Raw genomic sequence first — 13,116 nt, forward strand, 5'->3', positions numbered from 1 at the left:
GTGTCTTCTATCCCCCTATATCTGTTTTCCAACATGCTTTTTGTCTTTGTCTTGGGATGAGATTACTTGGTTTTGTCCTGGCCCTGACCGGATACCGTTGCTGGGAGGGAAACAGTCAAATATATAGTTAAGAGTTTTGGGAGATGATATTTTTTTGTCTTGTAAATCATCTCTCTGTTATGCACTATATTATGTTTTGTTTATATATTAAATATTATATATATGATTTGTAAACATTTGAGTGTGTTCCTATTAGTGGGCACCTGTGTGTCTGGATGAGACTTTTAAGTGATCTCAAAGTAATTTGATAGTGTGCTCTTGGAATCTACATCTGTTACCTATTTGAACCAATTCCCCTTTGTTTCACCTTTTCTTGGGTGCTTTAATTATAATTCTGGAACTTTTTACTATCCCATTTTCTTCCGTTTTACTGGCGCTAATATGACCTTAATGTGTTGCAAGCGCTGTAAAACCCTTAAAAACAATCGATATGGCATGTAATTGTGACTGGTGATGAATCTTGGGTCCACCACTACGACCCAGAAACCAAATTGCAGTCAATGGAGTACAGGCATAAATAAATCTTCTCCAAACCCAAGGAAATTCAAAGTCATTGTCTCTGCAAGAAAGGTTATGTTAACCATTTGCTGGGACATGGAAGTCCTAGATCACGTGGATTTTCTTAAACAGGTGAACTCTAAACAATATGTTTCAACTCCATTAGCCCTCAAAAATAGACTCGCACATGTTCGAGGTGGTAATAATTCGATATTGCAGCATGACAATGTTGACCTCACACTGGTCGTCAAACTTCCGACTCTACAGCACCCTAGCCCTCAGCTCAAGAAGTATTTGAAAGGAAACTGTTACAGCTGTGATTTGGAGGCAGTGGCAGATGTTCGTCGAGCAAAATCACAGGGATTTTTCGTTGACGGCATGCACCAACTAGTTTGGCGTTGGCAGCTCTGTGTTGCTCATGATTGCGATTATGTAGAAAAAATAAATAGTATGATAGTAGCTGAGATTCTAAGCTTTCTTTTCATGTATTATGTTTGAATGCGTTGTTTAAAACAAAAAACTGGGTGGGGATCCTGACCTTCCAATGTGGGCAGGGAGGTACATGCTGTGTCTTCTATCCCCCCATACCCGTTTTCCAATTGTTTCCTGTCATTGTCTTGGAATGAGATTACTTAGTTTTGTCCTGATCCTTGCCGGAGTTCCTTGGCTGGGAGGGAAACAGTCGAATGTCTAGGTATAGTTTTGGGAGATGATATTTTTTTCCTTGTAAATCATCTCTCTGTTATGCATTGTTTTATGTTTAGTTTATTATATGATTGGTAAACATTTGAGTGTATTCCTCTTAGTTGGGACCTGTGCTTGTGTCTGGATGAGACTTTAAGGTGATCTCAAACTAAGTACTTTGACGGTGTGCTCTTGGAATCTACATCTGTTCCCTATTTCAACCAATTCCCTTTGTCTTACCTTTTCTTTTGTGCTTTAATTGTCATTCTAGAACTTTTTACTATCCCATTTTCTTCCTTTTTACTGGCGCTGATATGACCTTAATGTGTTGCAAGTGCCGTAAAACCCTTAAAAACATAAAAAACATAAAACAAAAAAAGTTATAACAGAACGGTACTTATCTATCAGCCACCCTTGTATTATTATTATTATTATTATTATTATTATTATTATTATTATTATTATTATTATTATTATTATTATTATTATTATTATTATTATTATTATTATTTTTTAAAATTTTATGGGAGATATGTTAAAATGGATTATCTTTGATGTCGGGATGTAATGAAAATAATCTTTTGTTAGTCTCATATCAGATTCATCAAATAACAGAATGAGTAGCCAATAATGTTTTGACAACAAAAACAATGTAAAATTATGTTCACATGAATGGCCAGTTATTTCCATTCATGTTGAACTTTGGTGGGTAAGAGGTCACTTGCTGTGTCTCCTATCCCCCTTTATGTTTTCCGACTTGCTTTTTATCTTTATTTTGGAATGAGATTATTTAATTTGTCCTGGCCCTGGCCGGAGTCCTTGACTGTAAGGGAAACAATCAAATGTATAGTATTAGTTTTGGGGGTGGTTGGATGGGAGCATCACCCTTGAATCATATACCTATGATGTTCGCATGGGTGTACGATCCGATAGTGATGTCGTTTCTTCTTCTCTTTACTAGCCTATCCTGCTTCTTTGGTTTGTGATTGTATTTTTGACAGGGGATATTTTTTTTTCTGTAAATCTTCTGCCTGTTTGTTCTTGGTTATTTATAATTTAGCTTATGATATCTTTAGGTTATGATTTTGATTTACATTTGTACTATTTTTGTTAGATTGCTTGTTTTTTTGTTTCAGCGGTCTCTCATATAACCTCAATTGTGTTGGAAGAGACCTAAAGCAACAAACAAACAAAAAAAGTATTAGTTTTGGGAGATGATATTTGTCTCCTTGTAAACCATCTCTCTGTTATGTATTGTTTTTGCTTGTTTTGAATATCATCTTTTCTAAGCATTTGAGTGTATTCCTGTTGGTGAGGTCCTATGCTTGTGTCTGGATTAGACTTTTAGGTGATATCAAACTAAGTACACTGATGGTGTTCTCTTGGAATCTTTCCCGATTTTAACCATTCCCCCTTTGTCTTACGTGTGCTTTTAATAAATCAAGACCTTTTTGACTTTCCTGTTTCCTTTTTACTGGCACTGAAATGACCTAAATGTGTCACAATCGCCAAAAACCCTTAAAAGCAAAACAAAACAATCAAACTTAAGAGAGCTAATTTTATTATATATGATGATTTGGAGATTTGAGAACAGAGGTGCTCAGTCATCAAATTCTTTTTGTAGCGAAAGCTTTCAGCTAAACAGTCATCAAATTATTTTTGTGGCTAAAGCTTTCAGCTAAAAAATCTATTTATTAAGTATTATCTTTATCAATAGAATCTGCTGTGTTCTCTTTAGTTTATAAATAGTGTTGCAATGGGCATTGATATCTTTTTGATGAAATATATTTCTGTTCCCTCTTTTATCCTATCCTTTCGCCAACTCCTCCACCTGTTTGTTATGCATGTATGACTAACAAAATTTACAAGTTAACCACGTTATAAATAAACCTTTCCAAACACGCACTAAAAGTCATCTATTAAATTCATCTCCCATTTAAACAATTATCATTCTTCAACAGAAAGTGGAAAAGGGGATAAGTATTTACCCTTGATTCTGTAATTGATCAAAGTAGGCAACCAAAAAACTTGCCAGCTGACTTGCTTAATTTTATTATTCTATTTTATTTTTACAACGGTAATTTTGCTTCGCAGTGGTTTTTGCTCATGCATGTGTTGATTTCTTTTTAAATTATGGAACAATCCAGTTGCTTTTGTACTCATTTGCATTGTCATTACTGCAATATATCGCTATTCACGTTGCCATTCATTCCAATTGATAATGACCTAACCAATATTTTTTTTGCTTCATTGTTTATTGTTCGGTCCTTGTTTGATTATTATGGTCCCTCTCTCTATATATTACGGTTATGAATAAAACTGTCAATATTTTGAAATTTTTTGTTTTGTCGTTTTTAATGATTTAAAAAGTTTTAAACTATATAATATTTAGAGCTGATTGGGCAACAGCAAAGGTCTTATTACGATTGTATAATAAATAAATGGAATCATAATTTATTTAGTAATTAGAGAACAGTTTGAAAATACTGAATTTGGTGTCTCAATAAGTGAACAATATAGGATGATAGGAATTTATTTGTATTAGAGTGTCATGAATTTAAATATAGAATACACATTATTACAGGGTTTTTTAATCACGTGTTTAACAATGTTTCGTTTATTTCCCCCAGCTGGTCATATTGAACCAAATTTCCATTTTACACACCAATTAGGCGCCTCGTCCCCCTTTTTTTATATATCACTTTTTCAATAGTCATCACTGCCTATAGTTCAATCTTACTACATTCTATACAATGGGATCGCACAAGTTAAGGATGAAGCTGCAGTTTATTGTCTCTAATTTTTATTTTTTCAAATGATAATAAGATACATTCAAGTTAAATAAATTATCTACATTTGTTTGCACCATCATTTACAAAGTTCTAACTAAACATTTAGAGATTATGCAAACCATGTCTTAGTAAAACTATGATGCTGAGATTGACACAGTTTTAGATTGTAAAATCTCTTGTTTTGTATTCTTATCATTCCTATATATCCATGAAAACAATTCATCCTTTTCCTTGTGTTATTATGTATTTTTTATTATACATATTTGTAAATAGAATATTCATAAATATTTATATATATATACATCACACATACTATTTCAAACTTCTTTCTCACAATCCTATAACAACTTGCGTTGTATTATATGGGATGGTGTCATGTGCAATAAAAATGCAAAATACTGTATATATATATATATATATATATATATATATATATATATATATATATATATATATATATATATATATATATATATATATATATATATATAATAAATAGCTACTACTCAATCTTTGTTGTTAGGATAAAATTTTCGTTCTTATTATTATCAGTATTGATATTGATTTTATTAATTCTGTGGTAGAGTAATGTCATCACCTGGAAGTTAGATGTATGTTGATGGAATACAGTGGAAACTGCTAACAGTTAAAATAAAATTCCATTCATGCTCATGAATATGCATTTCCCTCATTGACGAAGAGGTGCACCCACTAAACCATTCATTTTGCTTTGGGTTTCTACTGAGGGGTAGTATTCCCATTAGATAGTGGAATCTTTCTCCCTGTGTTGGTAGATTCTTCATCTGTTTTTCTTCTATCTCCCAATATCATTCGTCCTTTAGACTCTGCTTTGTGTCCATGTTTTGGGACCATTTGGTTTCACCTGACATGTGCATGTTTTTTTTCCTGAAGGAATTAGTGAAATTGATTTATTTTGTATGAGAGATTTTTTCTCTCCATGTAAATCATATTTCCATTATATCCTTTCTCATTTTAGTATCTTTGCTATGTTTCTTATTTTTGTCCTGGGTGAGGTTCCTGACCTCCCATAGTGGGCAGGGAAGCACTTTCTGTGTCTTCTATCCCCCTTTATCTGTTTTCCAACACGCTTTCTATCTTTGTCTTGGGTTGAGATTACTTGTTTTTGTCCTGACCCTGGCTGGGAGGGAAACAGTCAAATATATAGTTAGAGTTTTGGGAGATTATAGTTTTTGTCTTGTTAATCATCTCTCTGTTATGCATTGTTTTATGTATTATCTACATATTATATATGATTTGTAAACATTTGAGTGTATTCCTCTTAGTTGACTGGGTGGGGTTCCTGACCTCCCATAGTGGGCAGGAAGGTACATACTGTGTCTTCTAACCCCTTATGTCTGTTTTCCAACATGCTTTCTCTCTTTGTCTTGGTTTTGATCTGGCCCTAGCAGGAGTCCTGGCTGGGAGGGAAACAGTCAAATGCATAGTTATTGATTTGGGAGATGGTATTTTTTTTCCTTGGAAATCATCTCTCCGTTATGTATTATTATATTTGTTATTTTTGTATTATGTATAATGTAAGCATTTGAGTGTATTCCTCTTTGTTGGATTTTGTGCTTGTGTCCGGATGAGACTTATAGGTGATCTCAGACTAAGTACATGGGTGGTGTGCTCTTGGAATCTACATCTGATCCCTATTTGTTTCCAGTTCCCCTTTGTCTTACTTTCTCTTGGGTGCTTTAATTGTAATTCTATAACTTTTTACTATCCCATTTTCTTCCCTTTTACTGGCGCTGGTATGACCTAAATGTGTTGCACGCGCCGTAAAACCCTTAAAAACAAAAAACAAACAAACCTCTTAGTTGGGACCTTTGCTTGTGTCTGGATGAGACTTTAGGTGATCTCAAATTAAGTACTTTGATAGTATCCATTTGGAATCTACATCTGTTTCCTATTTGAACCAATTCCCTTTTGTCTTACCTTTTCTTGGATGCTTTAATTATAATTCTAGAACTGTTTATTATCCCATTTTCTTCCTTTTTACTGGCGCTGATATGACCTCAAAGTGTCGCACGCGCTGTAAAACCCTTAAAAACAAACGAACAAACAATGTGTTGCAAATGCCGTAAAACCTTTCTAACAACAAACATTATTTTTGTCGAAGATGGTGTACCAGTGTCAGTGTGTGCAATTTTTAGATATCTCGAACTTGTCCCCTAAACTTGCTTTTTTTAAAATAGGCATGTTGACTCTTAAGAGTGGGTGTATGTTAGCTGCTTCTAGGCCAGTGACGTCTTCATCTGTTCACAAGCTTTCCTTTTCCCTCAATCTCCTATATCAATTGTCCTGTTTTGCAGGGTGCAGATGGGTGCATCTAGTTTAGACTGAGACCTGTCTAGAATATTTTGCCGGGGAAAAAAATAGATGGGTTTTTTTTGTGTGAGAGAGACAATGATTTTTTTCATTGTAAATCATTTCTCCATTATTTATTAGTTATGTCAATGTTAGCGTTTCAAATAAAGTGCCTTTGTTATTACCATTTGAGTGTGTCACCCATGGCAGGGATCCTATGGTTGTTGTAATTGAGTGGCTTTAACGTGATTTTAGTCTAGCAACAGGGGTAAATTGCTCTTTGACCTAATTCAGATATCTATTGAACTGATCTCAAGTGGATTAAATCTTTTGATTTTCCTATCGACTTCATTTTTACTGGTGCTGAAGGGAGATGATATATTTTGTCTTGTAAATCATCTCTCTTTTAAGCATTGTATTGTTTTGTAAACATTTGAGTGTCTTCTTCTTCTTCTTCTTCGTTCCCGTCACGTCACATGGTCAGTCCGGTCTGGTGAATGAAGCCCACAGTGGTCCTGAGGTCGTCCTCACTGCCGTACAGCTTCTTTGAGTATGGGGTTGGGTCAGGCCAGAAGTTCCTTCTCAACTGGTTGTACTTTGGACATTCCATTAGTACATGATGTCCATTTTCATGTTCCAAGTCCGCAGTCACATTGTCCAGAGGCACCTGCTCTGGACATCCTCCACATATGTTCCTTTAACTGGTTGTGTCCAGTTCTCAGTCTGAAGATGATGACCTGTTCCTTTCTGTCGAGCACCTTGATTGGGTCATTCATGTTGTATTCTGGGTGCTTCTCTCTCCATCTCTGAGACTGGATAAATTTGGCCATTTTGTTAATTTCTCCTGTTGAGTACATTGGGGAGGGTTGCTGCATGCGACTGCCTGCCTTTGCCAGTTGGTCAGCGATTTGAGTGTATCCCCCTTTGTTGGACATGTGCTTGTGTCTGGATGAGACTTTTAGGTGATCTCAAACTAAGTACTAAGTGTGCTCTTGAAATCTACATCTGTTTCCTATTTGAACAAATTCCCCTTTGTCTTACTTTTCTTGGGTGTTTTAATTGTAATTCTAAAACTTTTTACTCTCCCATTTTCTTCCTTTTTATTGGCGCTGCATAGTGTTACAACTGCAATAAAATCATATAAAAGCATACAAATTGTGGGATTGGTGTACCTGCTGTTCCTTTGTCTTGGTAGGTGGATGGGTCTTCTATCCTTATATGTTTCCCCTTTCCATGTTTCTCTGTCTTTGTTCTGGATGGAGATTGGTCAGGTTTTTCCCCTGGTCTTGGTGGGGATTCTTAGCTGAAAGGGAAGCAGTCAAATATATAGTCACTTTATATTTTTGAGAGATATTTTTTCCCCTTGGAAATCATCTCTGTTATGAATTAGTTTACTTTTTTGGATTTAATGTTTAGTACATTGTAAACATTTGAGCGAGATCCTTTCCTTGTGCCTGGATGTGACTTTTAGGTAATATTAAAATTGGCATGTTGATGGAGTTGTCCTGGAATTCTGTTTCCTATTTGAATTAGTTCCCTTTGTCTGAATTTTTCTTCGGTACTTTTAATTTCAGATCTACAGCTTTTATCGAATCATCTTTACTTTTACTGGTGCTGAAATGAACAAGTGTTGCTAGTGCCGTACTTGGAGTGAGGTCTTTCTCGATTATTTTTCTGTCAGTAAACAGTCCAATATAAGATTCTCTTGTGAGATTATATTTTTAATCCTTGTAAATCCTTTTTCAGTGTAACTGTGTATGGTTCGTGTTAAAAACCATCAGCGTCAATTAACATGGAGATTCTCTGTTCATTGTTTTTTTTGGTGAAATTTGGTTGGTTTCATGTTGGACATAGTTGATTGCTGATTGGATCAATTATTGTCATTCGTCTAACTTTTTCTCAGGTGCCTGCGATCCAAGACTGTTATAGACACTGAGCTCTTGCTGTCTTTTTGTGTCACAGAAATGACCATCAGAGTATCCTGTCACCGTGTTGGTCATTAAGATGGTTCGGTTGCTAAAAAGACATGCTGCTGTTTGACCTACTTTCTCATTTCTGTTGAACGAATCCCTTTTCTTCTTTTTTTGGTGCTTGAAAGCTAAATCTAAATATTTTGACTATAATTTCATCTTTTTTTTTTTTACTGGCTATGAAATTACCTTAAAGTGTTGCAAGCACCGAAACACAAATGAAAACAAACAGAAATTACCTAAAAAGGTGAAAGCAAGCAGTTATCCTCTCAAAACAAGCTAATACGGAATTTTCAGTAAACAAAGCAGTTTCCTCTGTATAGTAAATTAGTCATTAAATGCAGATGATGTTTTTCTGGGGTTTAAGTGTGAAGAACTGCATGTGGCAAATGTTGCAGCTCTTTATTTAGTTTTTAAAATTTCATTCCCTTAAGTGTTGAGTCTTATTTAACCCATTGGTATTTTATTCACAATAAGAAGAAATACAAATCCTGCTGACTTTTGATGCAGCTGATACGATGATGCGCTTTCTTCATTATGACAGGACCTCTCTGCTACTCTTTGTTAATTATTTTCTTGAGACTAGAGATAAACTCTAGATTAGGAAATTTAGGTTTGCACAAGAGATTAGTCCATGTAATAATTTGCCCATTAAATTATTTAACTACAGCTGTATTAAAAATGATCGTATTTTTTTTCATTTATTTTTTTTATTGTTGCAATACTTATGTTTACTGCCCGCATGCAATTATTAAAGAAATTAGATTTTCTTATATGATCGCATGCACTCTGTCAATTTTGAATTGTTGATTTAAGTGGTAATGCATGTATTTCATAGACTAGAGCAGAAGAAGTGTGTCCTCAAAAAGTTGTAAGGTTTCCATTTCAGATGTCTAAGCTAATAAAGCCAAGTATTTCCATGTATATCATTTTTATACATTTATTGTCATTGTTTTTCATATATTAATATATTTAATCCTTGTATTTTAAAACATGTCAGAATTGTTTTGCGAGGAATTGATGTTAATCAAATGTGTGCATTCTATCAAAGTCGAAGGAATATGATTCAATGCTTGGGGGAAAATACTATATGCAGGAAAGCTGGCGTATAAAATACAATGGATCCTACTCGATTTACTCTCAGACCTAGATCACAAAATATCATCACATTGTGTTTTTCTGATTAATGCCCTGCATTGTATTTATGATATGCTGTCTGTATCAGACTTTTAAGATTTGTTATGTAAAATAAGTATGGCACAAACAGACAATGAAATACAAAAAGGATTTTGAATGAATGTGTTTGGACAGAATTATCTTCCCCTTACAAAATTCTCCTTGGTGCAATGCGGCGACTTCAGGGCTCAAAATTAAATCAGCACATTGTTATTAAAGACAGCGTCTTCTTGCTCAAATAAAACAGACTGTTTCGGTTAGCCCATAGCCTTCGTCTACATATAGCCTGTCACAAAGACATGTCTTTTTTAGGTCATTTTTAGGTTAGTGCACCGCCTAATGTGTTTTTGTTAGTATCATTCAAGGTAAAAAATGATCCTATTGGTTGAACTATTGAATACAACTCATTGATTTGTTTTCTATTTTGGTCGTGGACTTGTCTTTTGACATTAATTTTTGGTCAGCGTCAGGCTATGAGTTTACAAAGGCTACGGTCAGCCTGGGTATTAATGTGCCCATAGAGCATGCAGCTTGCCATAAAAGTTATTCACCTGTCAACAAAATTCTCTATGTCTAAAGGATTTTGAGGGTTTTGTTTCTTTTGGCTGCACATTTAGCATAAGCTTCTGTTAAAATTTTAAGAGGTTAAATGTAAAATCTTTCTCTTAAATGGGAATAGTTTGTTATTTTAGGAACTTTTTGTAAAATGATATTTGAAGCAATTGTGAAAGTGTGCATGTGATGGCAAGTATTTAATGTATAATGTTTACTTCATCTGTGTTTGAGCTGTGCAAACATATTCACATAACTCTTTACTGTCTCCCCTATATCATTTGTCCCCTTCCTGTCCTTGGAATGAGCTGGTACTGAAGATTGTGTGTGAAGATTGAGAACACGGGGTAACATGTCAATGGTTTGTTTTATTTTTTTATGGAGATGTGAATTCACTTACTGTTTTTGTCATAAAAAGGACGCTTGTTACTTACATTATCGTTGGGGTAACACACTCAGTAATCTGTAGCAAAAAAGGGTAAAATAAGGGTGAAGTCAAACTGCCTCTTAAAATGTTTCTATGTTAACAATAACAATAATCTGTCAACCAGAGAAAATCCTGTATCTACACCCACCATCATGATGATAATTATATTGTGTGTAAATCATGTAGTATCTTCTAATAGAGGTGCACAACCAGTAATGGAAGATGACTCGATGTATTAGTCCGATTATAATCTAGTTATTACTTAATTTGGTGTTTTCATAGAGGACATAAAATATCATTTACTGTGAATGAAGAATTGTGTGATACTCTTTTTATGTCAATGAGCATTTTGATTTACTCGTGCAATAAGTCAATAAGGCGTTGTTTTTGCCATTAAATTTGTCCTTGCAAAATTGAATCTAAAATTGTAAAACTGAAATTAGTCTTTATAAAAGTTTGTTCTCGAGTTTCCTATGTAGCTACTCTGCAGTGTGATCAAATGCTCTGGCTGGAAAAAGATTGAAAAAATAAAAATAAAAAAAAAAAACAATGGGGCGTCAACCACATTATTATGCTCTGCGATCAGAAGGGGGCTGTAAGATCTTTAGAGGTTGTTAAAATATCAATATTCTGAGTCCAGCAGAATGATTTTCACCATTTGTTGATTTATCACACGGGTAAAGCATTGTGTTTGTAGTTCTTTTTGTCCTTCACCGTAGACAGACAATGTTGATGTTATTTGTTTTAGGTTTGGATGTTCAAGATTAGATAGCTTTACCCTTTGACCTATCTTGTCAAACGAAGGGTCCATTTTCCAATGGTACATTTTTTTCTTAATTCAAAACCAGTTGCAGAAATAAACCAATCTGTTCAATTTTAAACAGGTGACCTTTCTCATCTTGTATTTATTTCATTGTGAGCTCTTTTTTTATGGAAGGGGGTAGCATGTGATGTGTGATTTACAAGGAAAGTGAACAAATACCAAGTTGCGCTATGAATTATAAATTGATTGAAAATTGGAGCTTTTGTGTCCGTTCATATTTTTATCGCTAATTACAAGAGTGAGTGAACACTTTATAATAGTTATTTTCAGAACAAAAACAGAAAGCCACATAGAAAAAAACACATTATGGAAACAGATCTGAAAAAGTGTGTATAAAACAGTGTCAGACAAAGCAAGAGTGAAAAATACAAGGGAAAGAAAACATCCCAAAAAATCAGCCTGCCTCAACTGGGGAACAAGCCTCAGACCATCTGATTACCGGTCAGACGTGCTACCATAACACTAAAGAGGTTATCCAATAGTTGGGATGATTTAATGCCATATTCTTCACAAGGATACATGTTTCTGATGTGAACCCTTTCATGCCTCACAAAACACAAACATTAAACACGAGAGGACGAGGATGAAGACATTAGAGTAGCTCCATTTTTGTTTTTTTCTTGAAAAGGTGGGTTGATTTTATTTGGGGTGGTTTATTTTTCTCTTACTTTGTATGGTACCGTTTCAGATTCATATCTTACACCAGTCCTGTGCCTGCTCCCTAATTTGGCCACTATAGCCAGGGGAACATTAGCCATCCTGGGCAGGTGCCATTCACACCCAGATCCTTGCTATTTTTTTCTGTTCCCCTACTATAACTATAACACAATATTTCCCTTTCTACACACATTATGTGACATTTTCATCTTGTTCTGGAACAAAACAATTTGGTTTTTGTCTGGTCTCCAAAAACCACCCGCTATATCTGTAAATTCCAGTTCTAAGCAGTCAAGTAATAGATTTCCTACTAAAATCACATGCCATTATCTCCTGCTTGAAGATGGACGTTATATTATGGAAGAAGGAAACACACAGACACAAAAAAAAAAGATAACTAAGGACAGAGAGAAGGGGGGAGGGGATATGATCTGCCACAGAAATATGTGAATTTAACTCTGTCAAAGGATCCCAGCCTCAACAAAATGGACTAGTCTGTTTTCCATTCCCAGGTAAAGATTAGAAAAAAAGTCACATGGAGACAATAATATAGGAAAAAAAAAGATGAGCAAACAAGAATGGGCCTCATATGCGAAGGAACTGGGTGTGAACCTGATCCGAGCTAAAGTCCTTTTTACAAGGATCTCATTTACCCTGAAGTGATTGAGTAGCTGGATATGGTTTTGTCTTTGGAGATTTTACAGAATATTTTGGACAATCTTGGCACCAGAAAAAAGGAAAATAATAGAAGAGTCAAAAGATTAAGGTCAACCTATCGATACATCTACGAATTAATAAGAATCAGAAGTATATGTAGATCCAAGAGCGACATATCCATGTAACTTGTTTGAAATCACAGACACTGCTTCATAATCTCTGCAAAATGGAACACAAAGGATTACAATGATCATTTAAGTAAAACCTAACAATGAAGTAATCTACAAGGTGTCCACAAAATCTGGGTACATGGGAAATGTCAATATCTATTATTTATGATATTGGCTGAGTGACAATTTTCCTCAATGAACAGGAAAAAGAACTTGTTCATCAAACGTTTCTCCCTTTGGGTTTTATTTCTGGGGTAACGCTTGAGAGAATCCAATAACAGTCAGTTGACTGAAATTGATTATGCATCAAATTATACAT

Source organism: Berghia stephanieae, chromosome 5 (genome assembly GCF_034508935.2).
Source record: "Berghia stephanieae isolate SIO BIC M18660-M18661 chromosome 5, UCSD_Bste_1.3, whole genome shotgun sequence".
Lineage (NCBI taxonomy): Eukaryota > Metazoa > Mollusca > Gastropoda > Nudibranchia > Aeolidiidae > Berghia > Berghia stephanieae.